Raw genomic sequence first — 23,955 nt, forward strand, 5'->3', positions numbered from 1 at the left:
ATCAATGGTTAAAAAAGAGCATCTAATTAGATAAAGAATCTGGGAGTATCTCTCTGAGATTTTGTTGACCTCAAAATAGGAATGAAAAGGAAGGGGGAAAAACAATACAACAGGGGAGAGAAGGAAGGAAGGCTAAGGGAAAAAATCACCTCACATAACTGAAGCATGCAAATTAAAAAACTATACAACAAGGAGGCTGGGAAGAGCAGGTAACACTTGAATATCACTCTCGTTGAGCCAGGAAGAGAAGTTCACATACTCATACACACACACACACACACACACACACACAGTTATAGAAATACATTTCACTCAACAATCAGGAAAGAAACGGGAGAAGGGAAAGGAAGAAAGGACAATATATTAAGGGAGGATTAATCTGAAGCAAAACAAATGGTTGAATTTTGGAGAGATATTTAAAAGAAACAAAGGGGGGGAATCCTATTTTTGGATTTGGGGTGAAAGAAAGGTAAGAAGGAGCAAGAAAATTATAACAAACCTAGAACATGAATATTTAACTCACCTCTCTTTTTCATAAAAGGAAAAATAGAATAGGATACAGGAAATATACAAACAATTGTGATTGTAAACAGTGTGAATTCAGCTATAAAATTTATCAGGATAGAATTGAGCAGAAAACAGAACAATAATATGATATTTACAAGAAAAACAAAAAGAAGCACAAAGTTAAAATAAGGGAACAAAAGTTATTATACTGAGAAATATGTTGGAGTCAGTTTTTACCAGGTCTTGAGAATTAATTGTTAAATTTTCAGTGCAAACTTGAGAAAAGATAAGCATAACAAATTAGGGTTTGATTTATTGTTTTATTGGCTGTTTAGAAAAATTACAGTTGGTTGTTAAGAATGTGACAGAGAAAATATAAATAATGCAGATTATATTTAAAATGTGTCATCTATATTTGTCTTGTTGTTTTTGGAGTATTGGATTGATTGTTAAACCTTTATCAGCATATCCTGAGTATTCTTCAGCTAAAGTAAAAAAGGGCAAAAGTTGTATTCATGGGGCGGCTAGGTGGTGCAGTGGATAGAGCACTGGCCCTGGAGTTAGGAGTACCTGAGTTCAAAATCCGGGCTCAGACACTTAATAATTACCTAACTGTGTGACTTTGGGCAAGGTCACTTAACCCCACTGTCCTGCAAAAAAAAAAAAAAAAGTTGTATTCATGATCTCAGACAAAATAGGAGCCAAAATAAGATTTAATTAAAAAAGATAAAGCAAAGAAATTAGTTTTTTGCTGTAAGTTACTACTGACAATGAATTAATTTAAGATTAAACATATATGCCACAAATGTGGATTACAAGGACAAATAAAATTAGCTATAATAAAACTCCAGAGATTATAAAGTGGGATTAGAAAGAGGTATTTATGCCTTCACAAAAACTCACCAAATTTTAATTAGGGCACAAAAACTTCAAGTGTAAATATTAAACATCATTTATGGCTCAAAATGCATTAAAATTATATTCAATAAAGAGCCCCTTAAGAAATAATTAGTTTCCAATTGTTCCTAATCCTGAAGAATAGGTGGCTCAAAGAATTAATCATAAAAACAATCAATAATTTCATTAAAGATAAGAAACTTGAGAAAGTCAATATGAATTGATGCAAACTGAAGTTAGAAGAACTAGGCGAATAATTCATACAATAACAATTTAAGACAGAAATTTGGATTATCATAACGACCAATAGGAATTATCAGGGATTATCTCCTGATAAGAAAGATTCAAAGTATAGAATAAGACTTTTTTTAATAGCCAATGTGAAAATTTGTTTTGCTTGCCTTCACAATGTGGGAGAAGGGAACAAATAGGAGAAAGAAAAGGCAGATCTCCATTTGAAAGAAAAGTATTTTTTTAAAAGATTAAGAAAAATCCTTTGAAAAACTGATAACCCCTGAATACTTTTATAAAAATGACCTTCTTTATATTGTTGCAGTGAGTTAGGTGAAAAAAATCAAGCTGCACTATACTATATCAAGTAGTTTACCTTTACAAAAAAAAAATTACATGATCAATTATACTGTTCATTCTAAGAGTTACAACAGTTGAAATCATAATTTAACATTTTCTAAAACACAAATTTAATTTAACTTCATAATTTACTTCATGTCTCAAAATAAAGGCCCTATTAATTATTTTCTTGGAATTATTGGTCCCTGATTTAAGTATACTGACTTTGTGCAATTTGCCTATGATTATCACTTCAAAAAGAGAACTTCTTGTATTTTATATATATTAATACAATTGTTTTAAACAAATATAAATACAAATGAGGGCTATCCTGCAATAAATTAACTGTAGAGGCTGAACATTTATTTCAATGATATTTCTTGAGTCTACACATTTTTCTGGAATTGCTTTATTTGCATTTCCTGCAGACTGTGTGTGTGTGTGTGTGTGTGTGTGTATATTACACACACACATACACTTATGTACATACAAACACATATATATATATATCTTATTTTTATTTTAAAAATGTAAACAGTAAAAAATAAATGAAAATATATGATCAAATAAACTTATAAAACAAGGAGTCAGATCTTTCTGAAAACTTTTATTCTTTAATAAAGACTGGTCAAACAAATGAATCAATTAAGAAGGAGGGAAGCTTTCATTTTGTTTCTTTGACTTAATTCCATCACCTTTGGTCTTGTTTTCTTTTTTGATCTCTGAGTCAGTCAGACAGTCAATTAGCATTTATTAACTGTTAACTCTGTGCTAATTGTTGGTAATATAGAGAAAGGCATATACACAGCTCTAGTCCTCCAAGGAGTTCACATACAAATAGGATAAACAAAATGAATACAAGTATGTATATACAAGATTTATACAGGGTGAATTATAATCTCAGAGAAAGGAGATAGAGTTGGGGGTTCTGTGAAAGATCTTTTGCAGAAGGTGGGTTGAATCTTGAAGTAAGTGCGGAAGGAAAACAATACAGCCATGCAGGATAACTAATGAAAAGGCAGAGAGAAAAGACATAAAAAAGGGGAAAGAACTTATTTCTACAAAAATATTTTTAGCAACTCTTTGTGGTTGCTAAGAATTGGAAATCAAGAAGATGCTTGGGGAATGGTTAAACAAACTTTGGTATATGACAGACAGAATTAAGAAATACTAAGTAGTATCATTTCAGAAAAAAAATCTGGAAAGACTTATATGAATTGATGCAGAGGGAAGTGAGCAGAATCAGGAGAACATTATACACAGTAATAAAACACTGTATAATGAAAAACTGTGAATGACTTGGCTATTATCAGCAATAAAATGGCTTAAGACAATCCCCCAAAAACTCATGATGAAGCATGCTATGACCTCTAGAGGAAAAAACCAATACTGTCTGATTATAGACTGAAGCATGTTATTTTTCTCTTTCTTCTTTCCTTCCCTTCCCCCCTTCCTTCAAGTCTTCTGGCACAAAATGACTAATGTGGAAATGTGTTACACGATTGCACTTGTGTAAACTATATTGGATTGCTTACTGTCTTAGGGAGGGGCCAGCAGAAAGAAAGAAGGAAAGGAATTTGAAACTTAAAACTTCAAAAAAGGATTTTAAAAATTGTTTTAACATGTATTTGGGAAAAAATTAAATATATTTAAAAAAGAAAAGTCAGGGAGTTAGGAAATAAAGGGTCAGCAAGATGGTTGGTATCACTGGATCACAGTGTATGTACAATAAATAAAGTATAAGTCTCTAAAGGTAAGAAGGAGCCAGATTTTGAAACAGGTAAGATAATTATATACTAATGCATGAGAAAACAGGGAGTCACCAAAGTTCACTGAAGAGAGGAAGGAGGAATTAATAGCTGAAATGTATATATACAGTACTTCAAGCAAGCTTTACATTGCTTTTCTCATTTGATCGTTGACCTCTATTTTGCAGAGGAAACTGAGGGTCACACACCTTAACCAGGATTTCATCATTGGTCTTTCTGATTCCAGGTTTAGTGTTCTATCTTCTGAGTCACCTTTAGGGTTTTTGGCAGGGGCATGATTACAGGATTTAGAACTGGAAGGAATCTTGGAAATCTTTGGAGAAAGGGAGGAAGGGAAGGAGGGAAGTAGGGAAAGGAGGAAAGAAGAAAAAGAAGGGAGAAAAGAAGAAAAAAGAAGAAAGGAAGGAAAAGAGGGAAAAAGGAAGAGGAAAAAAGGGAGGGAGGAAGGAAGGACTACTATAAGAAAAGCAATTTGCAAACCTTTTTAAACACTTTGTACATGTGAGTTATTATAATTATAACCTAGCAGGGAAGATTAAAGAGGCACAGAAATAAATTACATTAAGTGGGTCTTCATTTTCCATAACTAGAGTAATTTCTCAGATTTACAAAAATATTGTTTTTTGTTCTTATGATAAACATGTAACAAGAAGTGTGTGCATAAACAGAAATTTATTAACTGATCCACTGTACTGGATTTCCTTGTTCCTCCCCAACTTCTTTTTCTCCTTATATCTTAATCTTTGAATCTGAATAAAAGTCATCAATTGAAAAAAAATGTACTTTAAAACTTTGGAGTTACTCATATTTAATGTAATCCCAAGACCTGTAGGCATGTCTTAATTCATATCACAACAATATTTTTGAAGTTATTTATTAAAGGGATTTAAATGCATACTTACTTTAAATAATTAATAATGACTTTATATAATTACTGATTTTCAAAATCCTTTTTCTAATCCTATCCTAAAGGAAGCTTTAGGTATGCATCTGAATGTTAAGTAATCTCTATATATTAAGTTTCTAAGTATCAATGACTTTCTATTATTATATACCTAACATTGTCTCATAGTGTAATAAATGTCTGCTGAATGAATTAATGCATGAATGGAGAGAGAGAGAGAGAGAGAGAGAGAGAGAGAGAGAAGCATAAGAAAGTATAAGCATGTCCATTGCTCTTTGAAGACTTTTAAAATAAGACAATACCTGGACATCATTAGTATATTTTACTTATGCATGTTAAAAAAAAATCAAAGTGCTCTCATCCAAAGCAGATTACTCTTGCTTTCATTGGGCAGATTAGTTTCCTTTCCAGATTAATTAAGGATCCCAGGGGCTAAATTGTTTATTTAGATATGGTTTAAACTCTATAGTGCTTTCAAGTTACAAATAGCTTAGGGTATGCCAACATAAGGTACTTAAAATTCAATGTGAGTAATAAAACTTATAGGCTGCACCTGAAAGCAAATTCCAAATATTAATCTTTTTGGTGACTAGTATCAAAGGTTTTCCATAAAATATGCCAGGAATATTCAAAACTGTTGCACTGGAACTTCAAAACATTATCTTAACTATGTACATAAACCAAAATTTAACCCAGATCAAGTCCCAAAGCTCCAAAGAACATCAAAATACACTGTTAAACATTCAGTAAATCATCTGGGGGTTTTTTGTATCATGAAATCCAAACCATCCATTTGCTTTCTTTGGATTTTTTTTATAAAAAGATTTCTTGATGAAATTTGGTTATGAGTAGCTACTGTTTATGAATTAAATTTATAAGATTTTAACCTCACCAATATCCAACTCCAAGATTGGAAAGCAAAGTTTCTCAAAACTCTTTTGAACAATTTCATGTGCCAAAATTAAATTCCACAGACAGTGCCATAGTAAAATTATATTTAACCATCTCTTACAAAGAAGACAATTCCAGGATTCTGCTAGTTGCCTTAATTCCATTTGAATGTGTTTTTGGCTGGCAATGTGGTTTCTCATTCACTGAAACCTCCTTTGGTAATTAGTAACTCCTGTTGCCTAGAGTAACACCTGTTCCTGCAGGCAAAGCTCATCAGTTAGAGTTCTTCCCACTTATCACATCACTCAGCAGGCCCTTCATAGCTCTAACAGATGTCCCTGGCGGATCTACAATCTACAGATGAAGTATTTTTTTAAAGGGTCTGCTACACCTTTTATCATTTCTGCCACTGTCCTTTGAGCATCATAATTTGGTACCAATTTTGAGGAAAATAAATACTTTGACTGTGGTTAGACAATTCTCCTTTAACAGACCACCACTCCTGAGTTTTGTATTCTATTTATATAATATTGGTATCCTATTTATATAATGTCTTATATAAAAATTCAATTCTTTGGAACAAGGGGGTAAAAAAGGTTGCATGTCTGATTCTTTGTGACCCCGTCAGAGATCTTCCAGGCAGGGAACGATACTGGAGTGGTTTGCCATTTCCTTCTCCAGATCATTTAACAGATGTGGAAACTGAGGCAGAGTGAAGTGACTTGTCCAGAGTCACACAGCTTACAAGTATCTGAGACCAGAAACAGCTATTAAGTATCTGAGGTCAGTAACACTAGTAAGTATGAGGCCAGATATGAACTCATGAAGAAGAGTATTTCCAGATTCCAAGACCAGAGCTCTATTCACCATACCACCTAGTTATGATTTGTTAAAAGAGAGAGAGTGTGCTAAGAAGCAGAATAAATGCAATAGATCTGAAGTTCTTGATGGGTTCATTAATGCCTGTTTTTGGACTGGAGCTATGATTTCATTGCCACAGGACATTCCCAGAAAGGAAATTCCCTCTGCCAAAGCAGATACCTGCTCTGCAACTTATAGTCTGATAGAGTTGGCTGGCACATTGACATTGACATGCCAGAGTCAAAAAGGTATTATGTGTCAAGAGGCAATAGCTGAACATAGGTCCTCCTCCTTGCAGCTAGCTCAGTATTCTCTACTAAATAGTTATTAATCCCTCAATAGGTGGACCAGTGGATAAGGTGCTGGGTGTGGAGTCAGGAAGAACTGAGTTCAAATCTAATCTCAGGTACTTACTGGCTGTGTGACTCTGAGCAAGTCACTTAACTTCTGCCTCAGTTTCCTCATCTGTAAAAGGAATAATAATAATACCTATCACCCAGGGTTGTGGTGAGGATCAAATGAGATAATAATTGTATAGTACTTAGCCCAATACCCATAACATAATAAACACCACATAAATGTTAGCTATAGCAATAATTATTACTATTATTCTAAATTATCTTTAAATCATTTAATTAATGGAAGTTTGTAGAACCATTAATTTGAACTCTACTAATTTAGAATAATAATAGTAATAATAGTAATAATCATCATCATCATTATTATGGGAATAAATATTAAGATAAATATGACAATGTTGTAGCCTTTGTTGTAGTTCTATGAATTTTATTAAATAGTTTTACAATATTTTAATAATGAACTATTTTTAAATAAAAAGATGAGTAAAATTAATTATACACTATGCTATAATCCATACAATAAAGGCAAAGTCCCTTTATACACAATAAAGTCCTGCCAACATCAATCCCTCTTTTTTACCCATTATTTGCATGTTCCAGGCACTAGAACCCAAATGTATACAATGTAATTAGTTATCAGGAATTATTCTGACATGTCAAATGAGCTCTTTAAACATATTATTAAGCTGGGAAAGATAAAACAAATACAAGTATTAAATAACTTCCTTTGTCCCAGTTTTCCCATTTTTGAGGGAACTAAGGGATGTAGAAAGGAAAAAAGTTTTGAGAATAGATATAGGAAATTAGAAAAATTAACAAAGGAGCTGAGTTTTTAACCAGGACTTGAATGAAAAACTATGGACGGGCAAAAGGCAAGGCACTAAGACTTTCAAAGAAAGAGACATTCTGGAGAAGTAATGAAAGGGGAAAAATTAGAGCTGATTTATAGTAAATTCTTTAGTATTCAAAATTATTTTTGATAGAACATAGGAACTGGAGGGAGGAAATACAGGAGTTAAAATCTGCTTCTGATACCATCTAGCATTCATGATCCTGGGCAAGTCATTTAATTTGTTTCTTTATCTTTCAAATAGTATAACAGAATCTACCTCCCAAAGATATTGCAAGCATCTACTGAGATCATATTTGTAAAGGGCTTTGAAAATCTTAAGTTGCTATATAAATGCATTATCATTATTATAACAACTTCTCTGGTATCTCTTCCATTATTCAAAGTTGCAAACACAAAAGTACCAGAAGAGATGGATAAGTCAGATTGGGCGCAAGTCCAAAGTTTTACTCTAGAAATAAGTAAAAGTTCTCAAAGGAATATTAAACAAGAAATAAAGAGGCAAATTAATTAATTTTAAAAAATAACAGTAGCTATCTTATACACATACATATCCCTCACAATGTGTTAGGTATTGTGCTTTATAATTATTATCTCATTTCATCCTTATAACTGCTCTGGGAGGTATGTGCAATTATTATTCCCATTTTATAGATGAGGGAACTAACTGAGGGTAACAAAGGTGAAGTGACTTAACCTGGGATCACACAGTTAGTAAATGGCTGGTAAAAGGCTGGTTTTGAACTCAGATCTTCCTAGCTCCAGGCACAGTACTCTATCCACTCTGCCAACTGCCTGCCCTATAAAAATATTCATTGCTTCTTAAGGTTGTAGGTAAAATACTAAAGTTTAAAATTAGTCAATAAAATGCAACAGCATTAACTTTTAAAAATCTTGTCTCTACTCACAAAACATATATTTCTCACAAAGATCAACCATGGATTATTTCTCAAAGAAATTTTACTTAAGTTAGAATTAATTTTTGAGGCACTTGTGAATTTCAATAAATAAAGGGAGTCTTTATTTTTATTTTTTTAGGAGTCTTATTTTAAAAAATAAAACGTTAGCTAATTTATAACTCATTCTAAAAGAGAAAATGGCACAAATCCAATAAGAATTCCTATGCTTAGTAATCAAAAGAAGAGAAGGAAAATATATTCTTTATTGTGATGCTTTAATTGGAGACTTAAATATAATTAAGGCAAGTGAAGTTCATTAAAATTTATGTATTTTTAGGAAAAATAATTTTCCATAATTAAACAGTATTGGAAACTGTGGCTTAAAAAAGGGAGTAATAAACAATGTGAATGATGAAACATTTTAGTACTAAGACTTGTGCTCCTTGATAAAGCCAATATATGCATCTTGAAAATAGTGCTTACCAGGTTTCTTGACTATGTGTTTTCCTTTGTTTTAGATGGCATTTGATAGTTTGTATTTTACAGATATTACTCCATCAGAACCTCACAACAGTCTAATTATGTAGGCATTATTTTTTGTTCAGTTGTGTCTAATTCTCTGTGGCCCCCCATGGACCACAGCTTATTAGACCCTTCAATTTTTCTACTATCTTTCAAAGTCTGTCCAAATTCATGTTTGTATGTTTCCATGACAGTAAATACTCTTTGTATTAGCTGCATGAAGATCCTGCTTCTGTTGGATTATCTTTTTTTTTATATAGTAAATATAATAGTAAAAAATTACTTTTACTTTTGGAATTTTTTCTCTTTGTAAATTTGTTTCATTATTTTAATCTAGGTTATCTGAAAGGATGGAGAAAATTGAACTCATTTTTTAGGGCATTGTTTGGGCAGAAAAACACCATGTAAAAACCTCTCAGGACCCTATAGACTTAATTACTATCAGAGGTCCTCAGCCTCAAATAGGAATTGAGGGCATGGATATTAGGGTTCTATTAGAAAAATAACACTGTTTTTCCACCTGTGTCTCCCTTGAATGAGTTGGGAAACATTACTTGTGACTTACTAGCTTACTTATATCACTTACTAGCTGGGGACGTAAACCAAACCAATTTTATAGATCAGTGGATGATATAGTCAAATGAAAAGAAAAACTTAAAGTTGATGCCTATACAAGCAGTTTTGGAATTTTCATTGTCCCAAGTGTCTGAAGAGTAATGATCGATAATATTTTACTTTTATAGATCAGTGGATGATACAGTCAAACGAAAAGAAAAACTTAAAACTGATGCCTATACAAGTAGTTTTTGGAATTTTCATTGTCCCAAGTATCTGAAGAGTAATGATCGATAATATTTTACTGACCACACAAAGGATATAAACTGCATTTGGAAATGTAGTTGTTCATGATCAATATGGATCTATGTTTAGTATGGTTATAAATGTAGAACCCATATTAGATTGCTTTCTGTCAGGGGAAGGGGGAATATAAAACTCAAAATCTTGGGAGAAAAATGTAAAATTCAAAATCTTACAAAAATTATTGGTGAAAACTACTGTTGCATGTAGTTGAAAAAACAAATAAACAAAATGTTTAAATATTTTAAAAAAGAAAATGCTTTTCTGGAGAGCAATTTGGGATTATGCCCAAAGGGCAACAAAAATATTCATACCCTTTGACCCAGCAATACCACTACTGGCTCTATACCCTGAAGAGATGATAAAAAAGGGTAAAAACACCACTTGTACAAAAATATTTATAGCAGCCCTGTTTGTGGTGGCAAAAAATTGGAAATTAAGTGAATGCCCTTCAGTTGGGGAATGGCTTAACAAACTGTGGTATATGTATGTCATGGAACACTATTGTTCTATTAGAAACCAGGAGGGATGGGAATTCAGGGAAGCCTGGAAAGATTTGCATGAATGGATGCTGAGCGAGATGAGCAGAACCAGAAAAACACTGTACACCTTAACATCAACCCTGATGGATTTGCTCATCCCTTCAGTGCAACCAGGGACAATTTTGAGTGATCTGCAATGGAGAATACCATGGTATCCAGAGAAAGAATTATGGACTTTGAACAAAGACCACAGACTATTACTGTCAAATTAGAAAAAAAAAAGCATTATATTATGTAATTTTACTATCTCATACTTTTTCTTCCTTAAGGATATGATTTCTCTGTCATTGAATTCAATTGAGATCAATGTATAACATGGAACTAATGTAAACACTAACAAAATGCCTTCTGTGGGGGTGGGGGGAGGGAAGAAAGAATGGGGGGGAATTGTAAAACTCAAAATCTTTCTTTAAAAAAAGAAAATGCTGTTGTAAGGGAACTGAATTTTGACAAAAATTAAAATCATGTTAAGGAAAACCACATGAAACAGATAATTTAAATAAGAAAAGTGAAACAAGTTTCCTTTGTCTTAAAAAAATCCTCAGAAATCAAATAGGGTTGAGTTTATTTTAAAAAGTAAACAAAATTGCTTACTGACTTTTTAAAAATTTATAATCCTTATAGATAGCATTATAAATCTATAAATCCAACTCAAAAAACAATATACAACTTTGTATTTTCCTTTCTAATTCTAAAATAATGCTTTTAAGTGAATGCTGAGGACAACAAATATAAATATTTTGGAAATGAAATGCATGCACAAAGGATAAAGTACTTGTGGGATTATTTAAAATGAGCAAACTAGAATTTTGTTAGGTATTTAAAAAATTAGTTTGGAGAGGAAACATTACCTACTCATTTATTTTCTTGTCTTTTCTTAACCATTAATTATTTTAACCTATTTACCATTATGATATCTAGGCCTCTTAACCTATTATAAGAGTAAGAGTGAAAAATCTATCCTGGAACTTTTCACTTCTTAAACCATTAGTGACTAAAGCTGAGGCACTTAGACTTGAAGGCAAAGGAAATGAGTTCAAATGCTATCTCATCCAATTAAGTTGTGTGTGGTTTGTTACACTAGCTCTCTCTGAGACTCAAGTTTCACCTATAAAATGAAGAGATTGTACTTGACCCCTTACCTCTTTACTTTAAGCCTATGGTTTTATGATCCAATAAAAGTTAAAATATCCAAAGATCCAAAAAAAGTTCCTGAGTACAAATCCAGATTCAGATACTTATTAGCTGTCAGACCCAGGACATGTGACTTGATCTAAGTCTGCCTCAGTTTCTTTATATGTAAAATGGTGGTAACAGTAGTAACTACCTCTCACAGTTGTAAAGATCAAATTAGAGAATATCTGTAATGTATAAAATTTAAAGTACTCTATAAATGTTAGCTATCAGTAAAATCATTGTTTGGGGTTTTTTTTGTCCACTGAAGCATAATGGAAAAAAAAAAAAGAAATTGCAGAGGATTAGGTTTTGGGTAAATGATGATGAATACTATTTTAAACATGGTAAATTTGATGTTTCCAGGACACCCATATGAAATGTCCAATCATTAGTTGGACAGAAGCTCAGCAGAGAGATGGGCTAGTTATAAAGACCTTGAGCCATCCGCTCAGAGAAGATAATTAATTTCATGGCAGAGAGTCAATGAAGTCATGGAAAGAAAAGAGGGCTCAGAACAAAAACCCAAGCCTAGATCAGATATGGATGACAATCCAGCAAGGAAAACTGAAGAGAGATTAATGTCAAAAAACTTAGAAGTTGTCTATATGTGGTTGGCACTGTCAAAGAAAGAAGACAGAGGAGGTTCAAGGGAAAAAAATCATTAGGTTTGGCAATTAAGTTACTGTTGGGAAGTCAAGTGAGGACATTTTCAGTTAAGTGGTGAGATCTGAAGATGGATGATAGAGTAGATGATGAGTAGAAGAAACGTCAAGGGTAGCAAGTTTTTTCTAGGAGTGTGGTTGAGGAAGGGACAGAGATGCTTAGGATGATAACTCTAGATTAGACCATGTCACCTATGGTTTCTCCCTTACATAATCAATTCTGAAAGTAAGGGTTTTATGTTGTTAACAACAAAAGAGAAACAGGGAAATTAAAAGAGGATTCTCTCTACTCTGCGTTCCTCAACCCAAACAGACACTAAGGGAAAAGACAAAGGCTAACAACAGGGATATTCTTTGACTACATAAAAAGAAGAGCTGTCAGTTATGAAGGACTGCTCCAAGGACAGTTTATTTAAAAAAAAATTAGTTTTTATTTAATTTTTAAAAGTTTTCTTTATTTACACATTACTAAAATATTCTTGTTATAAGAGTAAACATAATACCCCCTCCTTCCCAAAAATATAAAACCTCATGAGAAATAAAGTGAAAGAAAGAGGGAAAAAATGTGTTTCAGTCTGTGTTCTGATACCATCAGCTCTAAGGACAGTCTTTAAGCCTGGAAGGGAACAAGAGTTCAAATCCAGATTCAGATACTTAGTAACCATAAGACCCTGGACATGTCATTTAATCTATGGCTATTTCAGTTTCTTCAAATGTAAAGTATGAATAATAATAAATCCTACCTGTCAGAGTTGTGCTCAAGAGTCTCCTCCAATGTGCTTGTTATATTATGTTTGTCCTTCTTTCTGGAGGACCATGACATTACCATGCTGTGATGTGAACTGGGTTCGAGTGAGGGATGCTGTGCTAAGTCCCCAGCCTCCCTTTCTCCACAGCCATCTGGATTCAGTGGCCAGATATTAAGCAGAACGACTAGAGATGGCCCTGGATGTGAGGGAGTCAGGGACTTGCTCAAGGTCACAGAGCTAGGAAGGGTCAGTTGCTGAGGCTAGAGGTGAACTCAGAAACCTCCTGACTCGGGGGTGGGGTTGCTCTAACCATTGCACCACCAAGCTGCCTAGGATTGGGCCAGTATATGCTTTTCATGTGATGTTCATTGACTGATTGATTGAGTGTGCCAACTTCACACTTGCTAGATTCCTTTTTCTTATTTTGGTTTTTTTTTTTGTTTCTATTTGCCTGACTTCAAATGGCTAAAACACTTTATTGACCACATCTCATCTAGAGTGATTAATCTGGTCAAGCTGAGGTGCTTCTCCCATATCTAAGAAGGATCAAGTAGAAATTGGTGGCAGCCTTTCATTTGGGAACCCCCCCCCCCTTTAAATGAAGGATAACCTTAGGAAAAGATGATGTCACAAAGGATCTAGGCCTACAACCTGTGGCATGTTTTTTTTTTTTTTGTTAAGGTACAAGACTATTTTCATTGTTATTATCATTGTGAAGAAATGATCAGTAGTCCTTCTTAAGTAAAAAAGAAAAAGATATTTCCCTCCTAGGAAATATTTTAGTGTGGGAATACTTTCCCCCTTCTCCCCCTGCCCAAAATTTGCTGTCCTCATAGAGGAAAAGGGAGATTTTCTAGAATGTAAGAGAACATTGATTTTCAATCCCAGTTCTACACTCATTGAACTGGTTGTTTAGTCATTTTTCAGTCTTGTTCAATTCTTTGTGACCCCATTTGGGGTTTTCTTTGTAAAGATACTGGAGTAGTTTGTCATTTCCTTTTTTGGTTCATTTTACAGATGAGGAAACTGAGGCAGTTAATTGACTTGCCTAGGCTCATACAGTTATTAAGTGTCTGAGGCTGAATTTGAACACAAATCCTCCTGACTTCAGGCCCTATGCTCCATCCATTGAGCCACCAGGCTGCCATCAGTGTATTTCTTTTTTACATAGAAATTTTACATAAAATTAAAAATAAACAAATAAATAAAAAGTTTCAGTCTAGCTAAAGACAGTTCTATAACTGCCTTCCCTTTATATTCTTGTCCCTTCCCTCTCCTCCCAAGTTTCCTATTAGTTCCACCCCTTCCCCCATCTCCTCAGTCTCAGAACTCTTCTTGTTCTCCAATGTCCCCATATATTCCCTCTCTGTGGTGACTTCTCAGTCACACTCTTATCTTCTCCCTGACTCCTCTCCAGAGGCTCTGTTTTGCAATGAACAATTTTGTTCCCTGGTATTCTGTTTCATGAGGTTTTTCAAACATGAGACTTGGAGACTGTAAAGCTTAATAATAAATGATCTTCCCTGATCTTCATTTGGTTGTTGGCAGCAAGTGTAACAAATAGCTAATAAGTAAGGTTTGTAGTAAGTCCCTGGTTTGTAACCCTGAAAGCCCTATGTAACTGTAAGTTACTATTTATACTGCTTTATGAGAGAGCCTGTTGCTAATTTTTCAGATACCAGCTACATGTTGGGAAATCTTGTTTTAAAACCAACTGTTAAAAGGAAAACATCACTAAGAGACCACAAAATATGCTGCTTAAAAATAGTCTCCAAGAAGAAGCAGATCTATTTAAATTTTTCTTTTGGTTGTTTCATCATTCAATATTTCAAAGATTTTTTCCTATAAATTAATTGCAATGATTAAAAGGTTATAAATTGGTTGGTTTCGTTTAGTTACTTGGATTCTATGAAATATTTAAAGCACTCTGAAATCCTTTTAACTATAATCTCTATAATAATAATAGCCAACATTTATATAGCACTTTAAGGTTTCCAAAAGTACTTTATAAATATTTACAAATATTTACAAAATTTGATACCCTGGAAAGTAGGCACTATTATTAACCTACTTTTACATAAAATGGTAAGCTCCTTGAAGGCAAGGACTTTTTTTTTCCTCTTTTTTGGTATCTTCAGTGTTAAGCAAAGTACCTGATACATAGTGGGTGCTTCATAGAGTTTTACTGAATTGAACTGAGGAAACTGAGGCAGATAGAGGTCAAGCAGCTAGTAAGTGTCTAATGGGAAATTTGAACCCAGATCTTCTTGACTCCAGGTCGAACACTCTATCCACTGTACCACAAACCTAATGTTTTACTTTCAGGTAGATTTCAAGAAGGACAAATTAAGGTACTATTGATTTTGAAACATGTGTTAAGGTGAAATCAATGAAGAGCCTATTGGTTTAGACAAAAATTGCCTTACTCTAGCCTGGACAACTAATGATTAATCATTATTATTAATTATAATCCTAATTTCGAGTCTTATTACACCTTGAAGACATACTGGTTTTGTGACTCTGGGGTAAGCTGCCTTGAAGTGGGCCACATTTTACAATTAGGGAAACTGAAGCAAACAGGTTAAGTGACTTTCCCAGGGTCTCAGTTACTGTCTGAAGTCAAATTTGAATGCAAATGCATTCCATTGTATCATGTGGCTACCTCTTTCCTTTAAAGAAGCTTAGAGGGGCAGCTAGGTGGCACAGTGGATAAAGCGTTGGCCCTGGAGTCAGGAGTACCTGGGTCCAAATCCGGTCTCAGACACTTAATAATTACCCAGCTGTGTGGCTTTGGGCAAGCCACTTAACCCCATTTGCCTTGCAAAAAAAAAAAAGCTTAGAGAGGGAAAAAATGGCTTATCTAAAGTCAAAATCAAATTCAAAGATTTTGAATTCTAATATTCCTTCCATTTTAGGGTAACGCCTACTCAAAAAAAATGACATGTGGTAATGGAAATCTCTTAGCATAAAGAGAAATTTTGTCCCTCCCCAAAATCCTCATTAATAAAATTTCCAGTTTTCTATCAATGGATAGAATGTTGGGCCTAGAGTCAGGAAGACCTGAGGTCATATCTGCTAACTGTGCTACTCTGTGTTAAGGGTAAGTTGCTTAACCTGGTTGCCTCAGTTTCCACAACTATAAAATAAAGATAATAACAGTACCTATCTCTCAGGGTTATTACAAGTATCAAATGAGACAATAACTGGTAAGTATTAACACAATGACTAGGATATAGTAGTGCTATAGCTAATTATTATTATTATTGTTTTTATCATTATTATAACTATTGTTCCCACTTCTTAAAGTCAAGACATGGTGGTGTTGTTTTGCTTTTGTCATGAGCTAATTCCTTTTGGTCATGAATTACTATTTTTCTTTCCTTGGTTCTATGGACCAAGGACTATGAGCTAGCCCATAGTAAATGATTACTAAGTAAAAAAATTGATTGATTATGTATATAATACTGAATCAAGGATTGTGAAAAATGACCTCTAAGATCTCAAACAGAATAAGAATGTGGGTTTTTTTTTTTGTCAGAGTACATACATGTAGCATAAATCCAAGAAATGTAAATGGTTATTGACAAAACAGACTGGCTTTGCAGTGTTGGTTCCAGGCTCAATTCCATATAGATGCTTATGTGTGTGTGTAACCTTGGGTATGTCACTTAATTTCCATAACTCTCAGTTTTCCCATCTGTAAAATGAGGCAGGGGTTGGATCAGCTGGTCTCCCAGTTCTCTTCTAGTTCTACTTATAAGACACGATTCTATGCAGTAACTTCTGATTTGTCCCATTTTGATTCTTTAGCATAACTAAAACAAAAGTCAAGCACACTGAAATTAAAAGGTCCCTCCCCACCAAAAGCCAAACACAGGGAAATTAAAAGGTCCCTTCCCACCAAATACTAAACACAATCAGAACCTAGTATTTGTCAGTGGTGTTGCTGTTCTCTTATACACATGTGTGTTTTAAAATTCATAATTAAAGTAAATCAGTCTGCAGCTTAACTTTTCCATAGTTCATAAAATCTGGAAATATTTAAAATACATAATGAAATACTAACTGTAGAAGCTCCAACTACTCCATGGCTCCAGCCCCTCTGCAACTCAGAAGGCGGAAAGGACTCCCATGTTTTTTTTCTAAATCCTGTGGCTCCAGGAACATCTGCCTGGCCCACAGTGAATAACCACAACTCAGGGCTGTGTCCTGACCACATCCCTTACCTCAGCCCCAGGTGGCCGCTAACTGAAAATTTGTTTGGGAAATACAAAGAGGAGGGAATGAGGCAACGATGTCCCACCTCTTCTCCATTTTTTTTCCTAGTGACACAAATGGTAGGGATGGATCAATGCCCACCCTACAAAGGGTGTGCACATTGCTTCCAAGCATCCCCTTGGTAGACAGATGAGATAAAGAGAATAATACATGAATAATTCCCTTCCAAACTTGCTGGACTAGTTTAGAGAATCCATCTTTGCACCTTAGAATGAACTCTGAAGAAAAGAGAAGAATGAACTTGTGTTGTTCTCTGAGTAAATCCACATGATTTTCCTACAACTTTTCCTTTATTTTTTAGATATTTAACAGCTTTTCCTCATAAAGAATTAGCTCTGTCAGGGCTTATTGATATGGAGAATGAATTTCTATCTCTGGGCTGGTAGGAAAGTGATAACGAAACCAATAAAATAAAATGAAATACAACTCCGAACCTGCCAAGAATGCCTATTTGAGGAAGCATAAAGTAAAATAATGAAACACTGTGAATTAAAAAGAGTATGGTTTATTTCAGTAAATGGATTAAAAAGTTCAAACAGATCTGAGCCATAATGTAGGTTTGATTTTTATCCATGAAGATCCAAATTATTTTTCATCCAAGACAATCACCTTCTTAGCCCCCACAATGACAATCCAGATGAAATCTCTTTGCAATAAACTCTATTGGACCTCCAAATTACATGATTATTATGGAATTTATCCAACATGGATATACTGATAGATACTACATTTCAAGTATGCAATTTTTCAGCAACAAATTAGATCGCAATCAAGGCAATAAACATAAGCATTTCTTTTTCTATTTGCTAATTTTAACACTCAGGAAAAAAAAACATCTTTTTTGGAGGGTTGAAATAGTGGCAGAATTTTAAGTGGGGGTCTTCTCTAGTGGTGGTTGGGTTACATAAGTTGGGTGTGAGTTAAGAAAATTGGAGGGCAATTGCTATTTAATGACAGTACAAAAGAATTACTAAGACATCAATTTTTATCCCCATGTACAGTACAAAAAGCTTGCCATCAATTACCTTAATTACAGAAAGTGACGGTTCATGGGCAAGAGAAAGCACTTCTACACAATAATTTACTGTGAAGAATTTGTCATGACTACATCCACAAAGTATTCTTTCTATGGGTCATGGAATTACCATTTTTATTCAGAACTATTCTTTGTCATGGGATTTACTAGCACCTGCACATTTTTTTTCTATCTTCATGTATAGATTTTAATTCTTGGCACAAGACAATTTACTTAAATGTGAATGTAGATGCAGATAATAATATCAGCTACTGACATCTGAGATTGTAGAAGGAAATTCTGTGTCACCACTCTGTTGTGGTTTACTTTGAAATGAGAGTCTAATTTTAGGTAGTGTAATTTTAATGGGCACCCTCATTAGATTTCACTTACTAATTTGTGGCATTTGATTCGGCCTGAAAGAGTATTTAAGTTATAGGTTGTTCCCCTGTGAGATTGGATTATATTGTATACTATATCAACATAGTCCCCAATCATTAGTAAATGGAAGCTTAGTTTCAAGGGTCTGAGAGTAAGGAATTAAGTGCCAATTCTGATGATAATCTCAAATGAACACTTACTTAGATAATTTGCATGAGATATGCAATCATATACTATAGTTCTTTTAAATGACCATTTAAAAAGATTAGAAGACACTATGAAGTCTTTAGGTATACTGCATCTTATATTTTTTTTAACAGAAAAACTCAATATTTCAAGTACAACCAGATTCTTGATAATCACAGAATGAATTAACAGAAGAAATCACAGAAATCCCTATTATTCGAAAACATTTAAAGCAATCATTTTAACTTATTTCTCTCAACAGCCTTTTTTTTTATTAGGACTGCTAACAAGTAGCAAAATTGACAGCTTGTCATACTGACAAAAACTGATAGATTAAAAAAATGTTGCCTGTTTTAAGGAAAATGATTCTAGAAAGTAAGATGAGAGAGTCAATTTATATAATTTATATTTTTATACACACATATATACCAGCCAAGCACTTAACATACTAATATATTCCTGATATGGACATAACACATTTTGTTGAATAAAAAATTCTCAACATATTTCTTTTTATTGACTAATCATTCTGTCTTTAAAAGATATCCTTTTAGAAGATATTTATATAGTATTGTATATCATTTTATTTACATGTAGAAATATTAAATATTCTTAATAAATTATGATATATATTTCCAAATAAATTAGTGATTTCTTTTGATTCTATAAATATAGCATTAATCTTAGTAAAGAGTATTGGCTGGTGGTTGCTAGAATTCTGATCCTAAATAGCATCTTAAAAGTAAGGGTGGTTGCTTCTTGGGCAACAGCAAAAAGATTGCTATCAGTTTAATGAAATGTTAGCTGGTAGGGACAGAGTAGAGGAGGAGCTGTAAAATGATAGGGCACCAGCCAGTTCTGAGTGGTTATCTTAGCTCTTGCAGGTAGCAGGATGTTGGGGCTATAGATATGTCCATATCAGGAGGTATTGGATATCCTTGGGTCAGGTGTCCAAGGTATTTGGAGAGGTCAGGTACGAAGAGCAAAGGGGAAGAAGGTCAAATATGAGCAGAAAATGTAGGAGGAATTTCATATTCTTAGATGGCAAGGAGCAATGGTGACAAGGACATCATTTGTAGGTGGTCGATTTGTAGAAAGTAATTAGACATACTACTTTAACAGAGACTTTTCAGGTTTTTTTGGAGGGGTTGGAGTAAGTTTTGTGGTTTGTTGGGGGGAAAATTTGTACTAGATAAACAAGTCCCATCATTGCAGACAAATGCTGGAATATGATAAATTGTTCTGTGAATTTCTATGAAGAATATTATGCTGTTATAAGGCAAACTATGTTACTATGCTCACCACACCCTTAAGTAATTTCTCTATGACTTTGAAAATGGAATCTAAAGGAACTGGTCTAGGGAAAGGTATCAGTTACTCCTTAGAGAAAAATAGGGGTCAGAGCAAAACACAAGTAGAATTTACCTACTATCTCTCTCACTAGTCTGGAAATATCTAAGAAAAGTAAAAGTATTGAGTATATAAGATAGAAATATAAATAATAAAAAATATAATATAAATAGTAGACATAAAATAATATAAATAGCATACAATAATATATAAGTACAAATGTTGAATTACATTTTTAAAAGTGATGAATGTTGGTATTTTCAGCATTATAGAGGGAAAATATCTAGGTTTATAGAAAATCTAGGTTGGAGATTAAAAAGTCAAAAGGCAGCAAAAATTAAGTATGACTTTATAATAATTTAACAAAGTATTCCCAAAGTATCAGATCATGCTCCAATTTTGCAACATAAGTCAGAAAATATTTTACCAATTACTTCTGAATTTTGCTCTTGAAAAAAATCTATGAACAACAGTGTAGATTGGCAGGGAGGGTCAAATGACCAATGTTCAAGTCCTATCTTTGACACATGATGACTTTGAGAATCAGTATTCTAAGTGACTAAGACAGAATAGTTACCAGTCTACATTGGTAAAGAGTTTCCTCACCAAGAACTCCCTTTACCAATAAAATCATAAGAACAGAACAATAAAAAATTAATACCTTTCACCTAATTGAAAAATTAAAGTACATAGGTTTCCAGTATAAAATTAATTATATATGCTAGTAAGGAAAAATACCCACAACACATGAGCATTATTTTTGGTTAAATTTAAAAGTTGTTTTTTAAAATAATGAATATTTTTCTTAAATACCTCTCATCAATATAACAGCCAATCTCAGTTACTATGTATGTGATATTGGGTAAATCACTTAATGTTCCTTGGGCCTCAGTTTCCTTGCCTGTAAAATTATTGGGATTGAACCAGATGGTTTCTGGGGTCCCTTCTAGGTCTAGATCAGTTAGTCAAGAGGCAGCGAATTATGGGGCAAAATTTTGTACCACAGTCCTGATAATATTTGGTTTTGGATTAACTTTAAAAAATTTTTAATGAGGGAAGGGGGATTGTATATTGGAAGCAACTGGTATAAAAAGAAAACAGTATTGATTAACTCCCTACCCCTCAATCTATCTTTATGTACAAGAAAAGGAGAATTTTTCACTTCCCACTACTGTCAAAAGAATCTGCCTCAATTTTCGAAGATCAAATAAGATTACTAAGATAAGTTATAAATTAGAAACTTAAGATAAAGGAACTTCAAAATGAATCACAACATTAGCTCAAGAATTTCTACATTTTAAAATCTGTGATCTCATTCCCTGACTTTGTGAAGAATATGTATTAAGAGCATGGTAAGAAAGAAGAATATCGCTACTGAAAATAAAATTAAACCATTTTGATTTAGCAAATCTACCCAGTATTTCTCAGGGTTGGCCCACAATCACAATTTTTGCTAAAAACAAGGTGAAAGAAATAGAAAACAAGAGCCAAGTAATATTAAATTCCAACTCAGATTTCTGCCTCATTTCTTTTCAACTTTCCCAGACTATGTATGTATATACCTTGACACAAATTTATTTTTTTGTTTATAACTAGAATGGGACCTGTTACTTCTTTCAGTACATTTGGAAGATTTAATTTTTCCCGGGGGGAATAATACTTAAATATCTCATTAAATTCTTCCAAATGTTACCTAAAACTTTTACAGAAAATGCTTTAAGTTTGAATCTGTTCAAAAATCATTATAGTCCCAATAAAAAATGTATAGCAATTCAGAATGCAAATGATTATCCAAAATTAGAGTCATGTGTGCAAAATTAATTTATCTGGAATTTTTAACATTCCTGACCAACAGCTCATTAATGTGATATATCTATATTGGGAGGCAGCTGGGTGGCTAGGATAGAACACAGAACCTAGATTTATCTTCCTGAGTTCAAATCTAGCCTTAGTCACTAGCAAGCTGCTTGCCTCAGTTTCATCATCTGTAAAATGAGTAGACGAAGGAAATATCAAACTGGTCCCCGTCAATTAACTCCTTACCTCTCAATCTGTCTTGACAAACAAGAAATGGAGAATTTTCACTTCCTAAGACTGTCAAAACATCTGTCTGAATTAATTTCAGAAGATCAAATAAGCTTATCTCCCAGTAACTCTGCCAAGAAAACTCCAAATCATGAAGTCATGAAGAGTCACATATGACTGAAAATGAGTGAACAACAGCAATAAATCTATAATGGAATAAGATCATCTTATTCTGGTCACCAAAAATATCAATGACATTTTTGGCACCCAAAAACAAAACAAGAACAAGTCTAAGAACCAATACATAGTAATTATAATTGCAGGCATCTAAGTGGTACAGTGGATAGAGCATCAGCCCTGGAATCAGAAGGAGCTGAGTTCAAATTTGGTTTTAGATACTTAAAAATTATTAGTTGCATGTTCATGGGCAAGTAACTTAATTAACCCTGACTGCCTTGCATACAAGGTCATCTCCAGTTGTCCTGATTCATATCTGACCACTGGGGCCCAGATGGCTCCAGAGGAGAAAATGAGGCTGATAAAAGCACAACATGCCCTTGCTCAAATCCAATTCATATGCTTGTCATGGCATCCCCTCCCTGATGTCATAGTCTTCTTAAGAACAAAGGACAGATATCATCATCATCATCATCACCACCACCACCATCAATAATCATAATAATAATTAATATTTATTTGCAAAAACTCTATATTATCACATTTTATTCTCACAATAACCTTGAGATAGGTTCTACTCTACTCTACTCTACTCTACTCTACTCTACTGAAACAGATGTTAAGTGCCTTGACCAAGGTTATATACCTTGGTCTGAGGCTGGATTTTAACTTGGGTCTTTCTAATGTCAAGTCTAGCATTCCACATAGCAAAATATTGTACACATAATCTTGGTTTCATTTGGTTTTGTTTAACAGTTTTGGCTTAAACTAAGAGGCTTAGTTACCATCTCTAACTTATAATTGAAAACTGACTGTGTAACATAATGACTTAATCCTTACCAGATTCAGGAAAGGGTACAATCCACAAACCTCATGTGAGAAAATTATTTGGGAATCTTAAGAGTTAAGACAACAGTTCTATTACAATAAATTATCTTTCAAAGTAATGTCAGATAAAAAAGGTATGGTAGAAGTTGTGTTGATTACCTTTATGGTGACTTCATGTGTGGACCGTTTTATAAGTGAGCCTTCAAGGATCCAACAACATGAACAGCACAGTGTCTGCTTGGAGGAGAGGTTCCTGGTGATTTACGAAAAATAAATCAAAAACAATTTCTGAGTTAATATGTCCTTGTAAGACATTCTTCTATTGCCCACTCCCATTTCCCCTCCATTTCCTGTTTTCTCCACATCAATTAGATCTTTTACTTTTGTATTTCTATCCTATATTTGATTGATTCATTCTTTCTTTTTATTTTTGTTTTTTTTTTTTAACTTCAACCTAATCATTTTTTAAAGAATGGATTGTTTGGTTGCAATCTTTTTGAGGATAGAAGACATTAATTTTTTTAAGAAATGGAAGATAAAATGCAGTCTACAAATGAGAGAAGAGATTCCTTAAGAATGAGGATTTTATATTTCCAATGTTAACAGCTGTTAAATATTAATCTTGACAGTTTAAAAGAATGCATGGTTGACACTTCTACCCCATTTTCTTTTTATCCTTATTGCTAAAGAATGAAAAAG

The 23,955-nt window shown here is 33.5% G+C and overlaps 1 protein-coding gene across 2 annotated transcripts in view; it reads right to left on the reverse strand.

The window, feature by feature from the left end:
• Nucleotides 1–23,955, reverse strand: part of TBL1X (transducin beta like 1 X-linked) — a 369,185-nt gene that overhangs the window by 108,720 nt on the left and 236,510 nt on the right. For both annotated transcript variants that reach the window (XM_074213593.1, XM_074213592.1), the window contains exon 4: nt 23,416–23,509. The gene's annotated coding sequence lies outside the window, so the exon portion shown is untranslated. The remainder of the gene's footprint in view (nt 1–23,415; nt 23,510–23,955) is intronic.

This window comes from Macrotis lagotis, chromosome 1 (genome assembly GCF_037893015.1).
Source record: "Macrotis lagotis isolate mMagLag1 chromosome 1, bilby.v1.9.chrom.fasta, whole genome shotgun sequence".
Lineage (NCBI taxonomy): Eukaryota > Metazoa > Chordata > Mammalia > Peramelemorphia > Peramelidae > Macrotis > Macrotis lagotis.